Raw genomic sequence first — 27,484 nt, forward strand, 5'->3', positions numbered from 1 at the left:
ATGAGTTTTGTGGGAACCAAGGTCAAAATCTGTCTATCAAAAGTGTTTGCATGGCTAAGATCCAACCAGCCTAAATGCAATCCGGAAAAGTCAGAAATCATCTTTTTCGGCACTCAACCGCCAGACGATTGGAGACTCTGGTGGCCAAAAGATATGTCACCTCCTCTTGCTGCACAACAAAAGGTAAAGAATCTGGTCATCTTGATAGATGACCGCTTATCTATGAAGGCCTAAGTCCAATCTGTGGTGGGAACGTGCTTTGGTCTCCTCAGGATGCTGAGGAAGTTCCTTTTACTCTTGACTTTAGACTGAAGGACATCTGTGGTCCAGGCACTGATTACTTCAAGATTTGACTATGTGAATATACTCTATCCCGGCCTCCGAGAATATCTTCTCAAGCATCTGCAGGTGGCACAAAATGCTGCCACCAGAGCCATTCTCAGGCTTGAAGCTAGGACTCATATATCCCCGCACCTCAGAGTGTTCCATTGGCTCCCGGTAAAGAATAGAATCAGATTTAAGGCCATGGTGCTTTTCTTTAAAGAGCCTTTCATGGAAAGGGGGCCAGGTACCTTGGCAGAAGGATTGCCCACTATGTTCCTTCCAGAACTCTGAGATCCTCCTCGATGAATCTGGCTATGGTCCCTAGAACTTCTTGCATCCGGGATGGGGGATCCTCGTTTGGATTCCTCGGTGCTCAGGCCTGGAATGTTCTCCTGCTTCATTTAGAGCGGTGACAGATTTAGCAAATTTTAGGAAGCTTCTCAAAACTCTGCTTTTTAATCAATAATGTGAGTTGCCCATAGCGCTCTGTTTTCCCCTCTTCCCTTTTCTTTTCTGCAATTGCTGTTGGGGTGGGAGGTCTATTCCAGGAGACTTTGATTCGCCGGGACCCTCTTCTGAATAGCTGTGCGCTATATAAATTCCTTTATTCATTCACTTGGCAGGTCGATACGGCAATAGAGAGTGTGTGCAGATACTGCAGTGGCAGTTCTGAGAACCCTTTGATAGGCTGCTTGTGTGGGTAGCACATTTGATTTCCAGTCTAAGCAGTAAATCAAATATGTCAATCATGGAAACGACAATCCATACATCAAATATGTCAGTCATGGAAACGCCAATCCATAATAATTTTCACAGAGAGCATATGCACTTTAGCACTGATTAGCAGTGTTAAAGTGCCCAGAGCCCTAAAAAAACAAAAATAGGCTCAAAAACAGGAGGCCAAAAGATAAAAATTCTGGGGATAAACCCGCTGAAAAAGCCATGTCTAACAAACTGGCTGTAGAAGTAGGTCTATCCTTGCGGTTGTAGTATAGGTTGGGTGGGTCTGGGTCTTCTTGGTGGCAAGATGCGTGCAGTCTCTGAGGCCTCTGATGAGGGGCAAAGCACTTATATCGTAGAACCATCACTGTGGTTGCCCAATTCCCTTCTGTGTGGGTGAAAAGTGATGTAACAAACAGCATGGGGTTTAATCTAATCTACTATTTGCCATAATATGTTGCAGTGATCCTAACTCACAGTACAAGAGTAGAGACCTACCCAGCAGCGGCTGGCTCAGATAAGCGCGAGGGGCAGGGCGCGGAACGGTGGGGCAGGGCTTGGCACGATGGGGGGGAGCCGACAGACAGCAGAATATATATTGTTTATTTATTTAACTACACCTATTCCGTCGTCTGTCAGCTTCCCCCCACCCTGCCCTACTGCCCCAGTGCACTTACCTGAGCCGACCGCCGCTGGACCTACCCACTCTCTGGAAGTGCCTTGGTGCCTCGTCAGAGGCATGAAGTGCTGTATAAATGCTACTATAAATGAATCCAATCTTTTGTTGAAATAGTCTTCTCCTGAGTGCTCTCTCACTTATTAATGCATTAATCATTTCACATTAATATGTGTGGCAGGGAAGTTTCACACTCTTTTGGAAGCTTGTCAACATCACTCTGGTGCATTGGTAGCGACTTACCCCTTGGTTTTCAAATGCTGTCCTATGCACCTTTTACAGTTTTTCAAGCATGTGGGTATCCATGGATGTTCAGACCTGTGAATCCTAATGCTGTTTTTTTGCATATTTAAGTGCACTTCTCATATTAAGGTGTTTTCATACTGATACTTGATAGCTATTATTTTGATTTTCTTAATAGTTTAAATTTTCTGATTATTGTGGCTTTCCTGGTTGGTCTGCAGTGAATATACGCTCTGTACATTTGTCTTCTGGTGCCACATTAATTATAGCGAGTACAATCAATCAAGACCACAAACAGGAACAATATGTTTAATTCCTTCTGGTGTTCGCTTTCTTCCTTTCATTGCATTTCCTCTATGTATAATAATAGTTGACCTCTAAAAGCCCTTCTATCCAGGACTCTGCAGTGCTTACCACATTGCATGCCAATGAGGAAGGAGAACTGGAACTGGGAACTCTTTACCACACTTCCACACAATCTGTGTTTGACATTGACCAAACATTAATCCTCTCAGGTGTCACCTAACCCACCTGTATTATCTGCCACTGCTCTGCAATTGGCAGCATTATTTAACTGTACGTTAACCTTCTTCCTAATCATAACACACATTTGCTTCTGCTCTAGGTAATTGCAGAACATTGAAATGCTTGTGCTGGTGAGGAAGGACTTGTAAATTAGGGTTTTGGTGAGCTATAATGTTTCACACAGTAGCTGTAATGGAAAATAATACTGACTGAACACATTGTTGGAAAGCAGCGGGTTTACAAAATCTGAAACACATTGAGAAAATAAAGCAAAAACCAAAGAGCTTCTTATCTCAGGGCCAAGAATGATGATAAAGGACATCAGGCTGACACTCGAGTGAACTTTATTTTGGATCCGATTCATTAAAGAACAAAGCAGGACAGAGATGCATCAGTGTTTTATCATCCTCTGTACAAAGCCGTTTTACATCAAAGAGGTTTAAATTGGGCACAATTACTGGCCCGTGTGTCATTTGCCTGTTCATGTTGTAGTGCTTTGGAGACGGTGCTACTGAGCCTTTTAACTGCTGACATTTCAGTGTTGTTGGTACATATTTGTTGTGTCTTAGGACTATGAGCACTAGAACCCTGCGGTGCTGGGTGGGCTCCCTGAAACGATTACGGATTCATCTAGGAGGTGTTAAGTTGTGGCTATTAGCTATTACGAAATAATGGGAAAATGTCAGTTTGTTTTTGTACGGTCATGAATAAATACGTTATTTACGAGCTCCATGTGTGACATGTTCTTGTGCATGCTCCCGGACTGGGGAAGACCGACAACTGATGACGAGTAGAGGATACGTGCCCTGAAGATGCAAGACTGTTGTCTGTGAAAGTTTACAAAGCTGCAGCAAACTGCTTGTGCGTGCCACGTGCGCTGCAAGTCGATGCAAAGGTGTCTGCGGTTGGCATATGTGGAGTGCAAGCCCCGCTCCAGCTCATACCAGGCCTCATGGAGAAGTTGAAGGACTAGCAGAGGAGCGCCATTTGAAAAGCCTGCCAAGGCTTGTTAGCTAGGCTGAAGAAGACATACGATTACCTAATTGCGATTGTATGCAGATTGCAATTAGGAAATCGCTATTACAAATGTATGAAACTCATAGAGTTTCATTTCAGCGATTCCTAGGGGGGTCGCAAACCGACCTACCTCATCAATATTAATTTCAAAACCTCCACCGCCATTTGATTGCGACAAAAAGCAGAATATTGTCGCCAGATGGCCCAATTGGATCGAGACATTTGTCAACTTTATTGATGCTCCAGGTGAAGTAAGTGATGAAAAAATCCTTAATTACTCAACGAATCTGGCTGGTGACGTAGTAAAAGAATTGATAAAGAAGTTTGCACAGACAGAAACCATACCGTACCGTCAACTCAAAAAAGCATTGAGTGGCAAGTTCAATCCGATGCCAAACGTTGACTAGGAAAGGTATACTTTTAATTAAGCGAAACAAGTGGTCTGTAAAACAATGGAAGAGTTCATGGAGAGACTTGATGCTCTCATCAAACATTGCAAATTTGGTGAATTCAATGATAAGGAGGCCATGCATCTTAGAGTCATTGATGGCTGTCTGTCTGATTTGTTCAGAATATGCATGCCACAAGAGACGCTCAGTTTAGAAAAGGTACTGATGGCTGCAAGAGCTGCTCAATGGCCCATTGACAGGTAAAGTGGTAACAGCGAAAAGTGACTCAGCACTAGTAATAAGGAGAAAACAGAAACACAAAGTAGAGACAGAACCACTTTATAATAGTTTGTAAAGCAAAAGAGAAACCAATTGCATCGAAGCAGGATCAGAAAATATCCTCCAGAAAGTTCCAGAAACATTCTCTCCACGTAACAAAAACAAAAAACGACCTCAACAGCGACGGGGTGAATCCCCATGAGGTCGATCATCATCAAGTAGTTCATCCTGCAAGAGTTCTTCGGTGCCACCATCGATCGTCAGTGAAGATGGTGAGTGCACAATGGTGATTTCTGACAATAAACGACATGCACATGTGGGCCTTGCCTCTTGCAAAGAAGGCAAGCGAATGACAAAAACACTTGACTTAACTAAAGAAAAGAATACATATGTACATTGCCCCAAAATCACCCTGAAAGTCAAAGGTTGTCCCATAACCTTTGTCATTGACAGTGATGTGCCAATCAACATCATGCCTGCTGAACAGCAACAGTTTGTCACCTGTGCCGTGACTTACAGCATCAAGCATAAAGGTATACACATTGGTAGCTTCCAAACTGTTGCAGATACAAGGGTCATTCATGGAGACCTTGAGGAATAGAAAGGCATCCGTGCAGGCCCCAATCCATGTTCTTCCTGGTACTTCATCCAGGTCATGACAATTTAGTTTTACAACTGCTGCTGACATGGGACTAATATCTATCAATTAAAATCTAAATACAAAATTTGAAACTGTGAGTCAGTTCCCCTCGCTATTTCATGGCTTAGGAAGGTTAAAGACAATTAAGGTGCAACTCCACATCAATGAGGACATTCTGCCTGTTGCACAGCGAAATTACAGAATAGCTTTTCATCTTCAAGAAGCAGTTGAGAAGGAACTAGAGACATTGTTAAAGCACAACATTATCGAACACTCTACTGGTCCTATACCCCAGGTATCGCCCATAGTGGTCGTGACAAAAATGGACAGTGTAGGTGCAGTGCACATTTGCCTGGACATGCGCCAAACCAAAAAAGCAAACAAGAGGGAGAGTCACCCTGGTCCACACATTGCCGACATGATAATGCACCTGAACGGAACCAAAGTTTTCTCACAACTTGGTCTGAACAAAAGATACCATCAACTTGAATTGGAACAAAACTGTAGGTACATTACCACTTTTTTCTACTCATATTGATCAGCCCAGATACAAAAGATTGAGTTGTTGGGTGTCATCTGATGCAGAAATATTCCAAGATGTTATATGTAGAATCACTCAGCCTGTTACGCATGTTTTCAATTACAGTGATGACATTTTGGTGTTTGGTGCAACACGGTAGGAGCATGATAAGGCTCTCAAACAAGTGTGCCAGTTGCTCAGAAATGTAGGTCTCTCATTAAATGCCGAAAAGTGTGAATTTCCCAAAACTAAACTCAAGTTCTTTGGCCACATATTTTCTGAAGGGGGATGACCCCTGATTCCGACAAAGTACTGACGTTGTCAGCTACCAATCCCCCACAATATGTCATGATGTTAATGTCCTTCTTGGGCATGGCCAGTTACTGTTCAGGTATATTTGTGACTTTGCAACCATGATTGCCCCAAAATGTTCAGTTACAGTAAAGTACACTGAGTGTGCCAGGGCCTGTAAATCAAATGCTACTCGTGGGCATGCAACACGGATTGTACCACCCACATGAGTAGACCTGAAGGGTCTGCGTACAGTTTATAACTGCCTTGTCGACCTGGCAAGTGCGCACACCAGCCAGGCCCTAACCTTCCCTTTTCATACATATAAGTCACCCCTGAGGTAGACCCAAGGTATCCCTGTGGGCAGGGTGCTGTGTATGTTAAAGGTAGGACATGTACTGGTGTGCATGACATATCCTGGTGTTGAATTACAGTGTATTTCGTGTTTCACCACTGTAAGGCTACCTGTCCCATAGGAAAGAATGTGAGCTTTACTTATAACATCTTATAAGCATAACTTCCCATTGGGACAAGATAGAACGGGACGTGCGCAGTGATAGAAATTGGGAGATCCCAAATGTGAGTCTTTGCTTGTGTATTAATCTAGCGCTCTCGCCATTTTATTGTGAGAAAGTGCTATCTTTCTTGCATGGGTATTCCCCCACTTTTTGCTGAATTACTGATGTGCTTTGACTGAGTGTGCCCTGGGCTCCTGCCAACAAGGTGCCCAGGGCCTGTGTTTCTTCCCTAAAACTGTGTTGAAACTAAAACCCAATTGACATCTCTGGCCACCTGTCAGCCCCTAGTAAATGGTAACCTAGGTACCCAGAGCATGGTGACCAGAGAAAACCCCTAACGGGCTGCAGCATTTATTGTGCCACCCTTAGGGGCCCTGAACCCTGATACCCACACACTGCCTGTGCAGGCTGAGTGTCTAAGTACAGAACTAAACAGGGAGTCGACATAGCCCACATCCCTGTGTGCCATGCCCACAAGCTCACTGCCCTGGCATCCATCAGTCACCCCTCTAGCTAGGTGCCCTATGCCAGTAGTGTGGGCACAGGTGCATGGGCCCTGTGCCCCTACAGTACCCAGGGCCATTCCTGGGCACTGGAAGTGCAGTGCTGCCATTTAAGAGTATATGGTGCTGGGAGGTCGTCATTACGAACTCTACAGCACCATGATGGCTTCACTGAAGACTGAGAAGTTTGATATCAAACTTCTGAGCACATTATACCCGCACTGATGCCAGTGTGGGATTTAATGTAAAATGCAAGACAGAGGGCATCTTAGAGATGCCCCCTGAAACCTAACCAATTCCTAGTGTCCTGACTGTGTGGCTACCGAGGCTGCTACCACCAGACATGTTTCTGGACCCCTGGTCCGAGAGCCTGCCGCTCTCATGGGCCTGGAACAATGCACATCCTGGGACGAGGTGCAGAACCTCCTCCCCAAGGATGGGCAGGGCAAGCTTCAAAGGCATACCACCTTTGTGAGCTTCTCCAGGCCACTTGCTGTACTCAGCAACTGGCCCCCACGGTTCTGACCCCCACTCTGGTGGAAAGAACGGCGGGAAGACCTAAGTAAGGAAAGGGGGTGTGCCAGCCTATGCCAAACCCACCCCTCAGGTGAGGGAGGCGAGGTGAAGCACGACTCCGGGCTCCGGCCAGCTTGAAGAGGGGGAGCCCTGCCCAATCACAGCTAGGCTCCTTTCCCCCTCCCACAGGAGAGGAGCAGGCTAGGGGGTGTACCCACCCCAGGACAGGTACCCATTGGCCCCTGCCCTTGCCTTACCTGTAACGGCCCCTAAATTTAGACTTTTGGGGCACCCTGAACCTTCCTTCCTCTGATCCAGATTGCAACAACAAGAAGACCAAAAAACAAGAAGACCTGCCGCGCAGCTGCTAACAAAAGGACGACGCCCACTGATTTGGCCCCAGAACCCTATAGGCCTGTTAATCCTTGAACCTGCTCCTGTGAATCTCCAGCATCTCCTGCGGACAGCAACCTCGACAACCCCGGAGGACCTGCCTGGCTTGAACCTTCCAAAAGACTGGGACTCCCATGAGCATGGTTCTGCTCCAACAGCAATACCCCTGGTGCCAGCCTGGAACCGCGAATCCAGCCCACTTTGCACCCGCCAAGCCCGGCCTGTGCCTAAGTGACCCAAGACCAAGAGGATGTCTTCCCGGCAACTGGGACCCAAAGTCCAGTGCCCAAAGACCCTCCTCGACGAACCAGATGACGCCTGCAGCCTCAGAACCAGGGACCCCTCCAACCGCAACCAGCCGAGGGTAAGATTCCCTGACACCAAAAGACACCCCTGCACCCGGTGCCCTGCGGCCCCCTGTCCCCTCCTTTGGGTACCTACCTCTTCTCCAAGATCCCAACTTACCTCTCGAAGTGGTGGTCACACCTGAAGAATCTCCGTCCCCGAGTCTGCAGCCTTTGTTCACTTTTTAACTTTCCCATTGGTTAACATTGAACGCCCGACGGCTCAAAAGCACCCTGCACTCAGCCGCCCGAGTGTCGCTGGAAGTACAACCACTACTCTACTCTACTTCCCCACTTGCCCTGAGTAAGTGACCAGGAGCTCAGCTCCCACAGCCGCGTGGCCTGCTTGCTTGCAGCCACCAACCAAAGGCCCCCTACCCCCCATTGGATTGCATTGGGCCTACTCTCTCTCCCGGCTGCCCCTGTGCTGCTGAGGGTGTAACTACTGTACCTTTCTGACCCTGGGAGACCCCTGAGTCTATGCCCAGAACCTTAACTCCACCAGTTGTGTACTTACCTAAAAGCTGATAGCTCACTTTCCTTCCATAGGTTAACATTGACTGGTTTTCACTTGAACTTTCTTTTAAGTGTGGAGTTTTGAAACTTTAAAATATTCATCTAAAATCAGCCGAATACCGAATTCCGAATTACTCACCTGTGATCAGGAGAGAGGCCAGTACTGTACCTTTTAGCCCAGTACTGAACCGCAAAAGTAATCCTAACTGTAATTACCAGTTTCCTGCAATTTCTTCCATAGGAAACCATTGACTGTTTTTCTGTGAAATTTCTTCTGTCTATTTTTGCAAACTAGAAATAGTCTTTAAAAATCGTGTTCCCAGTACTGAACCTAGGAGTCCAGTACTGGATTACAAAATTAACGAGAACCTACTTTACCTGTGACTTGAATTTCCTTCCATAGGATAACCTTGCTTGGTTTTCACTGAAAAGTTTCCAAGTGTCAACTTTGAAAATACATTTATATTCTTTAAAAATCACAACTGTAACCAAAACGTTTTTACTTAACTGTTTACAGTTTAGGTCCCGGGACTGAATCCAGGATCCAGTCCTGTGGTTAGACAAGTAACCCTTAAAGTAATCAACTGCATTTATGTAGAAAAACCCATTGAGCTCAATGTTAACTTGTGTTTAGATTTATGGTGCCTACGGCAACCACTGTAGCTATTGTACTCACAAAGTCCATTGCCTTTTTGCAAAGTAATTACCTAAAGTCACTCATATTGCGAAAAGTATATTTTGATACCTGTTGAGTCTAAAATAAAACAACAATATCTTTTGATATAAAAACAATTTGCCTAGAGTTCAACTCTTGTGTGTGTGAAACCTTTTGCTGACTGAGTGGGTACAACAAATGCTTTACACTGTCCTCTGATACTGCCTTACTGCTCGACCAAGCTACCACTTTAGAGACTAAGGTTATATCTAACTTTAACCTCTGCCATACATCTGGGGACTCTATACAAACTGTATCTTACTTTGGTCCAGTATGTATAGAGCCACTTTCTTACATTTATGAAAATCGGTAATCTTGTCACTTGTTTTTAAACTATTTCCAGCACTAGAAAACTGTTTTTATTCATTGCACCAGAATTTTAGTTTCAACTTGCGCTCTCACCTCGGTCCACGGGGGGGCTTCTACCTCGATTGTTGTGGAGGGTGTTGGGCGTGTGCACTTTCTCCTGATCACTTGCAGCTGGCGGGGCTTGGTGGAGGCCGAGCTCAGACGGTCACGTGACCTAAAGCTCTGCTCTCTATTTCAGATCGATGCCATTCCTCACGCACAGCGGACTCGCACAGTGATAGAAATTAGGGGATTCCAAATGTGAGTCTTTGCTTCCGGACTAATCTAATGCTCTCGCCATTTTATGAAAAGCAGTAATCTTCTCACTTATTTTTAAACTATTTCCAGCACTAGAAAACTGTTTTTATTCATTGTATCAGCATTTTAGTAACAACTCGCGCTCTTACCTTGGTCCACCGTGGGGCTTCTACCCCGATTGTTGTGGAGGGTGTTGAGTGTGTGCACTTTCTCCTGATCACTTGCAGGTGGCGGGGCTTGGTGGAGGCGGAGCTCAGATGGTCACGTGACCTAATTTAAATTTAATTTAATTTAAAATATTTATAAAGCGCAACTGTCACCTGGCAGGTATCCTGGCGCTGATAGCTACTCTTGTGGTTTATTGACGGGGGTGGGCTAGGAAAAAGGCCGGTTTTTATAGGGACAGAGGAAAGAGCCAAGTTTTGATACGTTTCCTGAAAGGGAGGAGATGAGGGATATGGCGAATGTCGGCAGGTAGACTGTTCCATAGCTTGGCTGCAGCTACTCTGAATGATCTTCCTCCCATCCTGGCCTTCTTACATCTGGGCACTCTCGCGAGGCAAGCAGTTGTGGACCTAAGTGTTCTGGTGGGGGTATACCAGGAGAATAGACGTTGAAGAGGTCTGGGTCCTATTCCATGTAGTGCCTTGAAGACCAGACAAAGGGTCTTGAAGGCAATGCGTTGCCTCAAAGGCAGCCAATGTAACTCGGCCAGTGCGGCAGTGGCCGAGGACCTCCTGGTCCAACCCAGAGCCAGTTTGGCTGCTGCCGACTGGACTCGTTGGAGTCTGTCTAGTAGTGTCGCCGGAGATTCAAGCAGCAGGGCGTTGCAGTAGTCAAGGCGACTAAGAATAGTACACCTGACTACTAGTGCTCTGGCGGAGGATGGAAGCAGAGGCAAGACTTTGCGCAGTGAGCGCATAAGGCCGGTGCAGATTGCGACTGTTCTTGAGACCTGTGTCTCCATGCTCAGTTGGTGGTTGAGCATGACGCCCAGGTTGCGGACGGTGGTGACTGGTGGGGGGTTGTTGGAGTTCTCCGGGGGCCAGAACTCAGCGGGCAGAGGGCGGGGTATGCGACTCGCAGGGCAGTACATCACCTCGGTCTTCGAGGAGTTGAACTGAAGTGAGTTCCGGTGCAACCAGCATGCCGTGTCTCGTAGGCAGTCATGGAAGGCTTGTAAGGAGATGGAGTCTTCGCCTTCCCACGAGAGAAGGAGCTGTGTGTCGTCCGCATAGTTTACTGTGGTCATGTTGTGTGACTTAATTAACGTGACCAGAGGTTTTAAGTAAACGTTAAAAAGAATCGGACTGATAGAGGAACCCTGGGGGACACCGTGAGGGACCGGGGAGAAGACCGATTGGAAAGGGGGGAGGGAGACAGCTTGTTTTCTGTCGCTGAGGTAAGAGTGGAACCAGATTAGGGCCGTGCCGTCAATCCCTGCCGCTCTCAACCGCTGGAGCAGGACTCTATGATTGACAGTATCGAATGCGGCAGACAGATCAAGTAAAATGAGGGCCACAGCTTGGCCCCTGTCTGCGCGCATTCGGAGCTCCTCCATGGCTGTGAGCACCGCGGTTTCAGTGCCATGGGCTGGGCGAAACCCAAATTGGAATTCGTCCAAGAAATGGTGCTGCTCGAGGTGGGTTGAGAGGCACTTACTGACCCAGCGTTCGAGCACCTTCACTGGGAAGGGCAAGAGTGATATGGGACGGAAGTTGGACAGACAGTCTGGATTTAGCGTGGGTTTCTTTAGCAGCGGGGTAATAAGCGCTTGCTTCCAGGAGCGGGGAACGACGCCACAGCTCAGGGATTGATTACAAATCAACCGAAGGGTGTGAAATAGTTGGTGCCCACAGGCTTTCCATATTTTCGGTGGCAGAGGGTCAAGGGGGGATCCGGAAGTGATGCCCTGTGCGACTATTTCAAATTCTGCTTGAGAAATAAGAGGGAAAGCCAGCAATTTATTCGAGGGAAGACAGGTTGGCCTCGGAGAATCAGGGTTGGTGGAGTTGATTTCGGGGGGGGGTGGGGAGAGTGGAAGGCAGGGGTGTTGCCAGGTTATTAATGATGGTCTCAATTTTATCAGTGAAAAACTGAGCAAGGCTGTCACAAAGGGACTGGGAGGGGGGGATGGAGTTTTTGACACAGTCGGGGTGTAAGATGTTGTCCAGAATCTGGAATATGCTTTTTGGACTGTTAGCCGCATTGGTAATGGTGGAGCAGTAGTAGTTCGCTTTACTCTCTGCAATAGCGGACTTGTAGTCACGGAGTGCCTTCTTCCAGAGGATTTTGTTGTTGTTACAATATCCGTGTCTCCACTTTCTCTCAGCTAGTTTGCAGGCTGATTTAAGGGTTTTCAAAGAATCGTTGTACCAGGGAGCCGGGGCTCTACCTTTCGGTTTACAGAGCTTAAGGGGGGCAGCAGAGTCCGCAAGAGAAGTGATTCTTGAGCTAAAGGACCTGTAGTTATCTTCCACTGAGTTGGTGATAGCGAAACTGTCTTCCACCTCGAAGGTTCCGGTGGAGGTGCTGAGTTTTTCAAGCGCTTTCCAGTTTCGGTACGAGAATTGTGGGGGTGGGTGGGATTTGGTTTTGCTTGTTGTAGCATTCTTAATGTAGAGTTTGATGAGCGAGTGGTCTGTCCAACTCATAGGCAAGATGTCGCCTACTTGGGTTAGACCTGGGCTCGAGAAGATAAGATCGAGTCGGTTGCCTGCGGAGTGAGTAGGGTCCTTTATCAGTTGTTGGAGGCCTACATTGTCACAGGACAGCCGAAGGTTGTCTAGTCCTGCGTCAAGGCTGCCATTTGGCCAAAGGTTAAAGTCTCCTCTCTATTTCAGGTCAATGCCATTCCTCACACGCAGCGGGCGCACCGCGGGTGCACCACAGGCAAGCCTGTCTGTGCCTATCCGTGCCCAAACGGGGCCAGGGGCCACGATCCCTGGTCAAAAGCACATAAAACGGCTCGTTTTTACTTCTGACCAACTTCTAGCTCTACGCCCCCCAGTTAAACAAGAATGCACTCGGCTTTCAGCTGACAGCATAGCCCTTGAAGTCTGTCCCTGCTGCAACTTCTCTCCCGTCACCTCACAATCCCACTTCCCCACCTCTTCAAGGATTAGACCCAACCCTCTCTCGTCAGCCCAGTCCACTAACGACTTCGCCTTCCTTAGTTTAAATTATCGATCACTACACAAGCACAAAATGGATATCTTTGACCTTCTTTCAGATGAACAACCAGACGCTCTGTTCCTTACGGACACCTGACTCCATGAGAGTGCCGGCCCGGATGTTGTAGCAGCCCTACCTCCCAAATATGCCATTGTCAGAAAGGATAGAGTAACAAAAATGGGGGGGGGGGAGGGTATAGCCATCATTTTTAAAAATCATCTCCAATTTTAATTTTGATCCGTTAGGCTTTCCTAATTGCGAAGCCGCCCTATTTAAATTATCCCTAAACCCCAACTTCACATTCTCTTGTCTTTTAGTTTACCGCCCGCAAGGACTCTCCACTCCCTGGGCCACATCCTTGCCCAACCAATTACCCCCTTTCTTATGAGCTCCAAAAACTTCTCAGTCCTAGGTGACCTACATCTACATTTAGATGATATCCTTAACTCTACTTGCAGCAATTTCATTTCCGACCTAGCAGCTATGATTAGCAACCTATTAAACTCGGGCCCTACTCACATAGCTGGCCATCTCCTTGACCCTATCTTTTCGAGCCTTCCTCACATCCACTGTGCCCCTGCAGTGCCCATAGACTGGTCTAATCATTTTTTATCTAAATTCAGTTTTGCTCCCCCTTTTACCCCCACCCTTTCCTTCCCATCCCTTAAGGTTCCAAAAAGAGATTGTAAAAAATTGGTTCTAAACGTCCTCAATAAACTCCTATGCTCCAATCCACCCTCATCCGATTTAAGGGTTGATGTGCTTTCAGTAAATGTACATGAGTGGCTTTCAGGAGCTATAAACTCTTTTCTTTGAAACGTTAAAAGCCGAGAAATCCAAATGTAAAGCCTAAGAATAGAGATGGAGGAGAGACTACACACCTGATTCCAAAGATGTCTACAAGAAAGCAAAAAAATTATACCACAATCTCTGCAACTCTGCCAGGGCTAGTTTTGTCTCCAAAACTATCTCTGATGCTGCAAATTGTTCTAGAACACTTTTTGGACTAGTTAAAGAGCTTGCCGGCTCTGAGACCCTAGAAAAACCTCTGCCCCTAATTAAAAGCCAGTGTGATGATCTCTCACAATTCTTCACACACAAAATTGAGAAAATCTACCTAGAAATCTCTAACTACATACTAACAGGACCCTGCCGTCACAATCTAACATCAAACCCCAGACCACATCCACCCCTTATCCAACTATTTCTCCCCACATTGAATCACACCTTGAATCTTGGCCTCTTCTTAATCTCGATTCTCTGAAAACCATTTTAGATAAAGTAAAGTCCGGTTCTCTGAATGATCCCCTTCCAATACCAATATTAAAACAACTTGACAGCCCTCATCTGTCCATCATTCTGAATGTCCCTAACTCCTCCCTGCTTGAATCCACAGTCTCTGCACATTGGAAACATGCCATGGTAACCCCTCTCCTAAAAAAGCCCACTGCAGACCCAAGTGTTTTCTCTAATTATCGACCAATCTCACTCCTGCCTGCCTTCTCCAAAATCCTTGAGAGACACATTCACTCCCATCTTTCCCAGTTTGTCGTAACTAATAAAATCCTCCACCCCTCTCAATCCGGCTTGAGAACCGGATTCTCCACAGAAACCACACTGTTGGGGGTTATGGAAAAGCTGCGCCATCATCTTGATATAGGTGACCCAGCTGCGCTCATACTGCTAGACCTCAGCGCAGCATTTGATACCATTTCCCACGCTATATTAATCAACACACTGAGATCTCTGGGCATCTGTGGCCCAGCTTTGGATTGGATCTCCTCTTTCCTAGCCAACGCACTTTTCAAATCTTCTCTGCCACGGCCACTTCTAACATTCACTCTTCACCTTACGGTGTACCCCAGGGATCTATCCTAAGTCCTCTGCTTTTTAACTTATACGTCAGGCCTCTAGCACACATAATCGAACAGGCCGGCCTGACTCTTTTCACTTACGCCGATGATTCCCAGATCATCTTTTCCCTCTCTAGCACTGACCCCGGCTTGGCATCTCTTCTTCAGACGAGCCTAGGGAAAATCGCTACATGGATGAACCGCAACCTCCTTAAATTGAATGGCAAAAAGACTGAGGTCCTGATTCTTGGTAAAAAGAAAGACCTGTGGGACCCGCTACACTGGCCTGCCGAGATGGGTGCCCTCCCGCTGCCCTCCAGCCATGTCCTGTAACCTGGGGGTAACTATCGATGACTCCCTAACCATGCACCATCAGGCAGTCAAGGTCTCAGTCGTTTGCTTCGCCATCCTGAAATGGCTTAGGAAGATCCTCTGGATGTTGCCAGGTGACACCCAGAGAACAGCGGTCCGTGCCCTCATCACCTCTCGGTCGGACTATCGTAATGCTCTCTATCTGGGCTCCAACAAGGCAGTGACCAGAAGACTACAGTTGTTTCAGAACTCTGCAGCTAGACAACTTTGCAGGGTTCCCAAAGCCACCCCCATCTCTGGCTACCTCCGTGACCTACATTGGCTCAGGGTAGAGAGCCGTATTAAGTTCAAAACCCTGAGCTATATGTTCAAAATCAAAATGGGTACGGCGCCACATTATTTGCAATCCCTTGTCCGTCCCTATGCTCCCACTCGCCATCTACGGTCTGCAACTCATGAAAATGTCACTGTACCTAGGTTCAAACTATCCAGGATGGAAGGAAGATCTTTTTCATACCTAGGCCCGTCACTCTGGAACAGTCTTCCCCCCGCCATCCGTAAAGAAACCATCTACACACGTTTGCGCAGATTCCTCAAGACCTGGCTATTTAACCAGTAACTCTATCTACTGTCGCTAAAACCTGCAACTAGTCTGCCCGGCACTGGGAAACCCTTTCTGGGAAGCTGTTGCGCCTTATAAATTCAATAAATAAATAAATAAATAAATAAATAAATAAATAAATAAATAAATAAATAGAGATATGGAATTTAGTATGCCTGGACTCAGAATGTAAAAATGCATCTTTTAGTAAGGATGATTTTTTATGTTCTGGGTTTGAAAATACCACTTTTAGAAAGTAGGTATTTTCTTGCTTAGCCATCCGGTGTGGTGTGCCTCTGCTAGGTTTGTGAATTGACTGTCTGGCGTTGGAGGAACAGGGGCTGTGAATGTGCAGTGGCTCCATAGAGTCTGGAAGAGTCATGGCTGGGCTGAGTAGACCTGGGCTGCATTTGGAGTAGTGGGAGGAGATTTCCTTGCACCTGAATGGGCCTGGTCTGCCTAGAACAATGCTGTCTCCACCTCCTGCTGGGGAGCAGGGCAAGAGAGGACCAAAATGGTTTGGACTAAGCCCAGGCACTCTCTGTCTGGGAGAACAAAAGGATTTTGGGCAAGATCTATCAAGAATTGCTTTTGCGATTCTTAAATAAGCAAATTTTTGTAGGATTTGCAAAAAGATTTGTAAATCCTACATATTCCTTAATAGCGAAGCGCAAATTTCGATTCACTATTCCATTCCTATGGGCCTAGAAGCCCATAGGAATGAATAGGATTGCATTCGCATTTTTCTTGCTTCCTGCATTGCATTTAAGGAATCGCAAATTGCGATTCCCTAAATGCATTTGCAAAATAGGTCATCGCAAAAATTGCAATTACCTATTTTGCGAATGCCTTTTGGGATGATACATCCCAAAAGGCTCTATCCTGTTCGCAAACTGGCCGATTCTCAGAACCGGCCCGTTTGGCAAACGGGAAAACCCTTGAAACCTCTGGCCCTTTGAGTATAAATAATGAGGCCCTGTGGAAATTAGCAAAATTAATGTACCTAAGCGGCGTTCATTTGCCCTCTCCCGTCGCCCTCCCTGTAGGCACCACGTATACCCTGAAATGTTGACCGCATCATTCTGCCAATGAAAGCCTGTGCCCATATGTACATGACAGCCATTTTAGGCCATGGCCTCTCTGTCCGTTTTTATAGAATCACTGGCTTCCCTCCTGCGCGCATTTGAGCACCCCCCTCCCACTCTCACATGCATAGACCATGAAACCCAGCACTCTGCGCAACCCTGCTATGAAAGGCAACCCTCCTGCTTGACCCAGGCACCCCCCCCATTTCCCTCTTGAAGAAGCATCCTTCGCCTCAGCTGACATAGCCCCCCAGCTGTATCTGACTGCCCCTGTTCTCTCATGTACGGGTCATAAGACCTCTCTCTCTCTGTGCGACTCTGACCCTGCGCGCACCCTGACCCCCTCCCTTCTCCTCACATGGGCAAGTCATAAACCTTCTTCTTCTGCAAGACCCTGTCCTTGGGAGTCACGGCCGCGCCTGACCAACACCTCCTTTCCTTCCATGAATGCCCCTCTGTTGACAAGCCTTCCCTCCGCGCTCGATTGTCCACGCGGCATGAATACCACTCCTTTGATGACCCCTTCCCCCGAGTCCGGCTGACCACACATGTCCGAGGCCATCGCCTGAGCCGGGAGATACCATTTACTGCCCTTATTGTATGAAGTCACTCCTCTTCAAAGGACCCACTATTGATCCTGGCCACCCCACCCCCTGGGCTATGATCAGGCGCACACATCCTAAACTGTTGACGGAACACTCAGCTGCGTGATTGCCCCCCCCTCTTATCAGCAGGTCAAGGGTCCCTATTGTGAACACATGTGGGGTAGGATTGACACGAGGATTATAGGGATGTCTTTTCTTTTGCGTCACACTGTCCTGATTGTAATGTCAAGAGTTTTGTAAGGTATAAAAGAAAGAGTCTCAGCTCACTTGTTAGAGCACCTCCCGATGGCACCTTGTTTCGTGTCTGACATGACAGGCTCTCCTCATGAGAATTAAACTCTGTTCTTGATTCCTGCTTCCAGCGCCTGTCTCTTTATTTTGGTAATTATTCAGAATGGGAACTAAGAGGCGTCTTGCGCCAGCAGCCTGGGCATCGATGGTAACATGGGCTCCTGTTCCACAATTGGCGTCCCAACGCGGGGTCCATCAGTGACATAAGGTCCAGTAAGAGAGATCCAGACGATGAGGTGAACATCTAAATGATCGGAGTATACCTGCCTTGAGAGGGCCCTCGTCCGGCTGCCGATTGAATGAACTTCACCTATTCTGAACGGACCTCTCTTGAGTGACCTACTGTCCTGACTGGAATCCCACAGGACTGCTGCGGTAAAATCATGGAGTAAGAGAACGATCGGGCGCTGGAAGGAGGAAGGCGAAGAACTGCCCACACGGTCCGGTCCGGGTAAGGTCGCATAAATGCGACAAATTGTGAAATGATTGTTTGTTGGATAATACTAGTATTACGCTTTGTTGAAACCCTCTGGAGATTCACCGTCTGCAAACGGAGAAACAACAGGCTCTCCCTTTGCAAGCAGTGAAGGATAGGTAACGCAGACTTTTGTCCCCGTTGTAATCCGTCGTGCCTATCTTCCTCCCCCACTGTTTCCCGAACTGTCGTTCGTGGATTATTGTCTGGAGATTCTTTGTCTGCAAACAGGGAAGAACAAGGTCTCTCTTTGCAGGTAGAGAAAGAGTAGGTAACGATAACTTTTCGTGCCCACTTATTCTCCCCACTGATTGTTTGATTGACCGAACATTGATTGTTCGATATTGGTTCTTTTGAGGTATTCACCGCCGCCAAACAACGGAGAATAGAAATATTCTGCCTAGTCTTTGCCCGCTGTGATAAGATAGGTAATGCAGACCTTTGTCCCCGTTGTAATCCGTCATGCCTATCTTCTCCCCACTGGTTGGTAGCCTGTTTAGCCCGGACCGCTTATTAGAGATGAACCATCCAGCTCCACTGGAGGGCACACCTAATAAGGACATGTTCATTAAGTGTGGACTAGTCGCTATAGCTTATAATAGGTTATGGCATAAAAATACAAGGAAAAGAGTTGAGCGAAATCAGTAGGCCACTGATGAGTTATCAACTTCGCTAAAAATAAAATAAGAAACGTTAGAAATAACCTGCAATAAGAAACATAAAAATGGCGAGGGAAGACAAGCTTGACACCAAGGCAGCCACGAGGTAGCTAGGTTCCGTTGCCTATTCCTGCCCCAAACATGTCTGCCTCATTGCCCACCACGCCCAAATAACGGTCACATGAAATAGAAACAATTCAATAGGTACCTACCCCCATTCCGGAAGCTCCCGAAGTGCAACAGGTCCGCGGTTACGCCCATCCGGAAGGCGAGGCCTCGAGGCATGCGGGGCTCGCCTGGCCGCGGTCAGAAGGAGATGCTGTTGGGCAGAGGGCCCAAAGAATCATAAGGACCTCTCCTTCTCTCCTCTTCTGCTGCCCTGCAGGCCACGGGGGGGGGCTGTCTTGCCTCAGCCACAGACCACCCCCCCCCTCTCTTTCTCTCGCCTGATCCGGCCCGCAAAGAAGGCCGAAGCAAGGACAGCGGCGCTTACAGGTAGTCCCGCCACATTTCAAATGCCTGGACAATTACAGGTAGTCCCACCACATGTCGACGCCTGGACAATTGCAGGTAGTCCCGCCACATGTCAAAGGGGGGGGGCTGTCTTGCCTCAGCCACCGACCACCCCCCCCCCCATCTTCAATAGCCGGCACGGCCAATATCGAAGCGGCGGAGCCGAGGAACGGCGCGGGGTCGCTGGAAAGGGGAGGTGACGCGAACGAGCCTCCCCCACCTCCCTCCAGGTGGAGGCTTCCAGCGACACCCCAACGCTCTTGCTTAAAGAGGGTCCACATCGAAAAGCGGTCTTTTGCCCGGGACGGGCACACACCCCATGCCTTCTCTCCTCAACTTTGAAGATTCTATGAGAGCCGGGGGGCGCCCCGACCCCTCCGCATGGGTGCCCCCGTCCCCCTCACTGGAACCGCGACATCGGCGCACTCCTGCCGGCGCCAGCCTCAGTGTGGAAATGGCTAAAACACCGCCAAGGTACAGACTTGTTCAGTTCCGGTGGAACACCAGAGTGACCCGGTAGGAAAATTGTTGCCGCCCTCCCCACTCTTTGACTGATGGTCCATATTGTTAGACTGTTACCACATTACACAAAACTTTTTGAACTACCAACGGAAGGTTCTGGTCCAACCACGAGTCATTGGAGACATTCTGACTGTGCTGGAACTCGCCTGACCTCGCCCAAAAATGGCGCCGATACACGAAACAAAACTTTCAAACTCCCTGTTCACCCGGATTGCTCGAATTTTGATGCTCTGAGATACGTGTGCATTTTTGGACAATGAAAGTCGATAAAATGGATAATGATTATGTGCTTAGAGAAGAAAGCAATATAGATATTGATCATATGTTTGGACAATGAACTGACTTAGGGTGGGTACCAATTATGATATGGAAAATGAATTGGTGTAATTCAGATAATAAATGAGCATCTGGATAATGAATTAATGAATTAATTGAGAACTGACTTCTTGACATGCATCATGCTTGCTCTGTAGGGAAGTTTGATACGATTTTATTGCACTGCTGCACTTTATGCAATGAACTGCCACCAACTTTGCTCTTCCTATGTACAGTTCCAATCTGCTCCGTGGCCGGTTCACTGGGTTGTAGGCCTGTATTTATACACCAGCACTTTTTATTAAAAGTATTTTGAAAAGGAACGCATAGTTGTAGCGGTTGCATTAATGATTTTTGAATGTATTCCTACTGTGAGCAACGAGAAAGTATGATGAAGGCTGAAGGTTAAAAAGGACCCGATATTTAGCAGCTACATTATGTGACACAGGCAGCCGGAAAAGGGTTTTAGACGCTTTAAAACGACACCACAGAAATGCCACCTGACCGCCACCCTTGCACCCAACAAAAGGGGTTGCGACCAAGTAACTCATGTAGATACGCAGATCGTCAAATGATTATCTATCTGACATTACTGGTACCTCTGGGCTTAAACGCCGAGATGGTAGATAATGCACCCCGGGGAGATAGATCGAGTATGTGGTAGGTAAAAACATTTTCGGATTTATGCGCGCTGATGTATTTTGAATGCTGCCCCCACCCCCCTTCTTCTCCTCCCTTCTGCAGGTCCCGTCGGAACGTCGGCTGAAGTATGGAGAAGCGACGATCGAGCGACCGACAAAAGGAGAAAAGGGGGGATCTGAGCATAGTACTTATGCTAACAAGCTTTGACAGACGTAGACTTAGACAGGACTGTTCCTCCTTAAAACGTAACGACTGGGAGGATGGACTGACATAGAAAATTTGACGGGTACTGTATGACGAAAAGTGACTCGAAATGACACGTTAGATAATGTAACTAGACGTTTGACTAGGTAGGGAAAGGACAAAGGAAAGTGTGTGGGTAAGGGTTACCACGGCACCACCCGTCTGGGAAGTTAGAAATGATGCTGATGTTCAAAATGTATTGCCCCCCTTCTCACACTCTTATAGATCTAGCCAAGCTGTTTGACTGTTCTCCCGATCAATACTTGCCGTTGCCTCAGCCTGGAGAACTTCCCACCAAAGGAAGGGACTGAAAAATGGTTTAAGATCCAACCATGGGTAAAAAGCGCGACCAGGTTAATTTCAGATCGACTGACCGAGGTGTAAGTATTGGCAATTGAGAACGCTCGCAGAAATAACAAGCGAGAGGGAAAAGGAGGGAAAGGTAAAAAGAACTAAGCACGAAGATAAATAGGATAGTAAAGACATGATGGATAAGAAAAAATAGATTTTGTTGGCCAACTGTTGTTTTGTGTTTTGTCGTGAATGTCTTATATATATGTAATACATGTACTGTCTTCCTCTGTCTGAGTTCGTGTGTATGTGCTGTAGGGGTTTATGTTCTCCCTTTGTTTGCGTCTCTCCGTTACCTGACCCCCTGCTGTTCTGTGTTGTGAACGCACTAAATGACCTATTTTTGTACACATCTCTCTGTCTTTCTCTATCTCTATCCCACCTTTTTCCTCTCTATATCTCTCTCCCTTTCTCTCTCTCTCTCTCTCTCTCTCTCTCTCTCTCTCTCTCTACATGTCATACGTGTACCAAATGGCTCGTTTATATTGCGGACGACTCTCACTCTCTGAGAGTCTCCCTATTTCCTCTTCCTTTTTATGGTAAAATAGTGCCTCACTGGCACTAGTCTGATTGGATACTTATTGAACGCGAAGGTGTTCAGCGAAATTGACCGAAACTAAAATGATTGTATCTCGCCATATTACTACCTCTCCTTTCTGCAAAAATGAATGAACTCGAATTGGCTGAGAAGGAAAGGACAGGTAAGACGACTAAGGTCCCCCAAATCTGGCCCTTTATAGGGGAACTGTATGTCAATGGCACCTTATTTTTCTGTTCATCAGAGACGAACGCCAACGTCTAGATTGACCCCCAATGCCCAGATTGCCCCACCCCCTTTTGCACCCGAGCGCGAGCGCCCGAAGCATCCCCACCCCATTTGATAGACCCCAGCTGCTGTCCCGGATATAAACATGATGACCATGAGTAACTGTCGTCCCTCGAGAAAACCCTGTTTTACCTGACTCTCGATGATAGCGCCCCCGCCCTGTTTGAAAAGGTTAGCTAGCCTTGAAGGGAAATGTTCCGAAATGTTGAATATGATGAAATGCACAGTTGATGGGAATCTTATTTATCCTCACTTGAGTTATAAATAGGACGATGAATAAACTTGGCATGAACTCAGTAGGAATGCCGACATACGCACTGCTTGGTAATAGACCTCTGACTGTGACCGATGAGCGTATCTCCCAAATGCGTAGGATTGAGGGAGGAATTCACATGCATAGATGTCTTCTTCTGCCAGTTCTCTAAAAACTTGTTTTGTACCTATTCAAAGATTCAGGATCACCGAAGGAGAAGGGTCGGATGTGACGTACAGCCTGGCTGCAGATCTTGAGACACGTGTGACCTCGACCAAAGGTGGAGCTGCAGAGCAACAAGATGCGGGACGAGACAGCAATTTCAACGTGGAAAATGAAACTTGACGGGCTGCCCTGAAGCCCTCCGTCTGCTAACCCACATGTGCCTGGAGTCTCCGTCCCCCTTCTTTGGGCCCGATTGATGGGCCTGCCTGCTTGTTATCCTTTGCTCCCTTGGTCTCTTTTGTGTGTCCCAGGAACTCTGACCCAACTCCTCCTCTCTCCTATCGACTGTTTGAACAACACACACCCTCTTTTCCATGTGACTTCACGCCAAAAGGAAGAACGGCATTCAGGTGGGAATAGGGTGTTGCCACGGAAATATAGGTGCCGAACATAAGGCGCCGCTAAACGGATTGTTTAGGGAACAGGACTGTGGTCTAACAGCAGAGGACTGACCGCACCCTGCAACGCATAAGGATAGAACCGAGCTGGACCTATAGCTCCACCGCCGGTGCTCAACAGCGCCAACGAAAGGACACGGACTAGAGCCTACCAGTGATGGCTCACTGCTAAAAGACACTGTGACGAAGAGACTTTGTATATTGAACTGATTCCGCCCTCAACTGCTGGGTCAAAATGTTCATTGGTCACATTTTTAAGTCAGAAACATTTATGCTATGTAGTGCTTTTGAAATGATAGGAACTCGACAAATGCAATTTCCTATGTGCTGCATTCTGCCCATCACATCAACTGTTCATGATTTTTGTGCAATATGTTAGTATTGACAAATGCTATTTCATCAACCACATGTTTATATGTACGCCCCTTAACTAGGAAGGATAGGAAAATGAACTCGCTTATGTTAAAAGCGGCGACTGTGGAAATTAGCAAAATTAATGTACCTAAGCGGCGTTCATTTGCCCTCTCCCGTCCCCCTCCCTGTAGGCACCACGTATACCCTGAAATGTTGACCGCATCATTCTGCCAATGAAAGCCTGTGCCCATATGTACATGACAGCCATTTTAGGCCATGGCCTCTCTGTCCGTTTTTATAGAATCACTGGCTTCCCTCCTGCGCGCATTTGAGCACCCCCCTCCCACTCTCACATGCATAGACCATGAAACCCAGCACTCTGCGCAACCCTGCTATGAAAGGCAACCCTCCTGCTTGACCCAGGCACCCCCCCCATTTCCCTCTTGAAGAAGCATCCTTCGCCTCAGCTGACATAGCCCCCCAGCTGTATCTGACTGCCCCTGTTCTCTCATGTACGGGTCATAAGACCTCTCTCTCTCTGTGCGACTCTGACCCTGCGCGCACCCTGACCCCCTCCCTTCTCCTCACATGGGCAAGTCATAAACCTTCTTCTTCTGCAAGACCCTGTCCTTGGGAGTCACGGCCGCGCCTGACCAACACCTCCTTTCCTTCCATGAATGCCCCTCTGTTGACAAGCCTTCCCTCCGCGCTCGATTGTCCACGCGGCATGAATACCACTCCTTTGATGACCCCTTCCCCCGAGTCCGGCTGACCACACATGTCCGAGGCCATCGCCTGAGCCGGGAGATACCATTTACTGCCCTTATTGTATGAAGTCACTCCTCTTCAAAGGACCCACTATTGATCCTGGCCACCCCACCCCCTGGGCTATGATCAGGCGCACACATCCTAAACTGTTGACGGAACACTCAGCTGCGTGATTGCCCCCCCCTCTTATCAGCAGGTCAAGGGTCCCTATTGTGAACACATGTGGGGTAGGATTGACACGAGGATTATAGGGATGTCTTTTCTTTTGCGTCACACTGTCCTGATTGTAATGTCAAGAGTTTTGTAAGGTATAAAAGAAAGAGTCTCAGCTCACTTGTTAGAGCACCTCCCGATGGCACCTTGTTTCGTGTCTGACATGACAGGCTCTCCTCATGAGAATTAAACTCTGTTCTTGATTCCTGCTTCCAGCGCCTGTCTCTTTATTTTGGTAATTATTCAGAATGGGAACTAAGAGGCGTCTTGCGCCAGCAGCCTGAGCATCGATGGTAACATGGGCTCCTGTTCCACAGCCCAGACCCCAGAATTTTAGAACTCGCTGGAATCAAGGAACCTGCTAAGAAGAAGAACTGGAAGAACTGTCAAGAGGACTACGACCCACCACCACCAGCAACAGACCGCCCGCAGAAGCTGGAACAAGATCACAGCAGACCAGCTCGCCACCTCCCTGAGCCAGCACCCTCCTGCCAGCTCAGCGAACCCCAGCCAGGCCGCCGACAACCTCACGAAGTGGATCAGCAACTGCGCGGACGAACTCGCCCCACTGAGGACCCCGCCCAGCAGACCCGGCAGCAAGAAAGCCCCATGGTTCACCGACGAACTCAAGAGCTCCAAGAAGAACTGCCGAGCCCTCGAGAAAGTCTGGAGAAGGGAACCGACACCGGACAACAGGACCTCCTTCAAACTTGCCACCCGGAAACACCACCAGCTGATCCGCGCCGCCAAGAAAACAGCATTCAAGGACCGGTTGGACAACAACGCACACAACTGCAAGGAACTCTTCAACATCGTCAAAGAGCTTTCCAACCCCAGCGCAGGAAACAACGACATCACCCCATCGCAAGACCTCTGCAACTCCCTGGCTTCATACTTCCACAACAAGATCGCGGACATACACAACAGCTTCAACAACCAACCAACGCACACCATGACCGAACAACCACCCCCCACCACCACCCTCCGCGCCTGGACCCCGATCAGCACCGAAGACACCATCCGCACGATGAACTCCATCCACTCCGGATCACCGACCGACCCCTGCCCTCACCACGTCTTCAACAAAGCCGACGCTGTCATCGCACCCCACCTGCGAGACATCATCAACACATCCCTCGACACCACCATCTTCCCCGAGCGCTGGAAACACGCCGAACTCAGCGCCCTACTCAAGAAACCAACAGCGGACCCCACCGACCTCAAGAATTACCGCCCCATCTCGCTCCTCCCGTTTCCAGCCAAAGTCATCGAGAAGACCGTCAACAAGCAGATGGCCACTTTCCTCGAGACGAACGGATCCCTCGACCCCTCACAGTCCGGCTTCCGAGCCAACCACAGCACCGAGACCGCCCTCATCGCCGCCACCGACGACATCCGAGCCCTGATGGACAATGGAGAAACAGCGGCCCTCATCCTCCTAGACCTCTCCGCGGCATTCGACACGGTCTGCCACCGCACCCTAGTACGGCGCCTCAGCAACGTCGGAATCCAGGACAAGGCGCTGGAGTGGATCACCTCCTTCCTCGACGGGAGAACACAGAGAGTCCGCCTACCACCGTACAAGTCAGAGGCCACCGAAGTCATCTGCGGCGTCCCCCAAGGATCATCTCTGAGCCCCACCCTCTTCAACGTCTACATGAGCCCCCTCGCGGCCATCGTACGCAAACACAACCTCAGCATAATCTCCTACGCCGACGACACCCAGCTGATCCTCTCCCTGACCAACGACCCCGCCGCCGCCAGAGCCAACCTGCACGAAGGGATGAAAGAGGTAGCCGAGTGGATGACGACCAGCCGCCTGAAACTGAACTCGGACAAGACGGAGGTCCTCATCCTGGGCTCCTCTCCCTCCGCCTGGGACGACTCCTGGTGGCCTCCCGCCCTGGGCACCGCACCCAAACCGACAGACCATGCACGCAACCTGGGCTTCATCCTGGACTCCTCCCTCTCCATGACCAGGCAAGTCAACAACGTCTCCTCGGCATGCTTCAACATCCTACGCATGCTACGGAAGATCTTCTGGTGGATCCCCACCGAGACCAGGAAGACCGTCACCCAGGCCCTCGTCACCAGCCGACTGGACTACGGCAACGCCCTCTACGCCGGGACCACCGCCAAGCTCCAGAAGAGACTCCAGCGGATCCAGAACGCCTCAGCCAGACTCATCCTCGACATCCCACGAACCAGCCACATCTCCGGACATCTGCGAGACCTTCACTGGCTCCCCGTCAACAAAAGAATCACCTTCCGCCTCCTCACCCACGCACACAAAGCCCTACACGACCAAGGCCCGAGCTACCTCAACAGCCGAGTCAACTTCTACGCTCCCAAACGCCACCTCCGATCAGCCAACCACGCCCTCGCCGCCGTCCCCCGCATCCGAAGAGCGACTACAGGAGGAAGGTCCTTCTCCCACCTGGCCGCCAAGACCTGGAACTCCCTCCCGACCGACCTGCGCCTGACCCAAGACCACCTCTCCTTCAGGAAGAAGCTGAAGACCTGGCTGTTCGAGCAGTAGCGGCTCCCCCCCCCCCCCAGCGCCTTGAGACCCCACGGGTATGTAGCGCGCTTTATAAGTGTCACTGATTGATTGATTGACTACCCCTTTACTGTGTTGTTGCTTTATTGGGTTGGCCTGCAGTTGCTGCTTCTGCCTTAGGCAGTGAAAGAACTGGAACTTTCTTCACTTGAGCTGAGTATCTCCAAGGGCCTGAAGTAGAGCTTGCCTCCTGTTATGAAGTCTCAGGGACTGCAAAGACTTCACCAACCTCTGGGTTTTTGCTTCTGGAACCGCTGTTTCAGTTACTACAGAGAAGGGAAACGCTGCTGACTCCGTCGCTGGCTCTGTATCTTGACGGCACTGTCCGCATCTCGCACCGCAACCCTGATCTCACCGGCGACGATGACCGATGCCCTTGCCACCGAGCCGCTGCTTGTTCTGTGACCTGTGGGCACCACACTCTGCACCACACCACCTCACTTCACTTTGCCATCCTGGTCTCACCGACGCTGGCGCTGCTGCTGACTCTAACACCTGTGACCGCATCGTG

Source organism: Lissotriton vulgaris, chromosome 4_1 (assembly GCF_964263255.1).
Source record: "Lissotriton vulgaris chromosome 4_1, aLisVul1.2, whole genome shotgun sequence".
NCBI lineage: Eukaryota > Metazoa > Chordata > Amphibia > Caudata > Salamandridae > Lissotriton > Lissotriton vulgaris.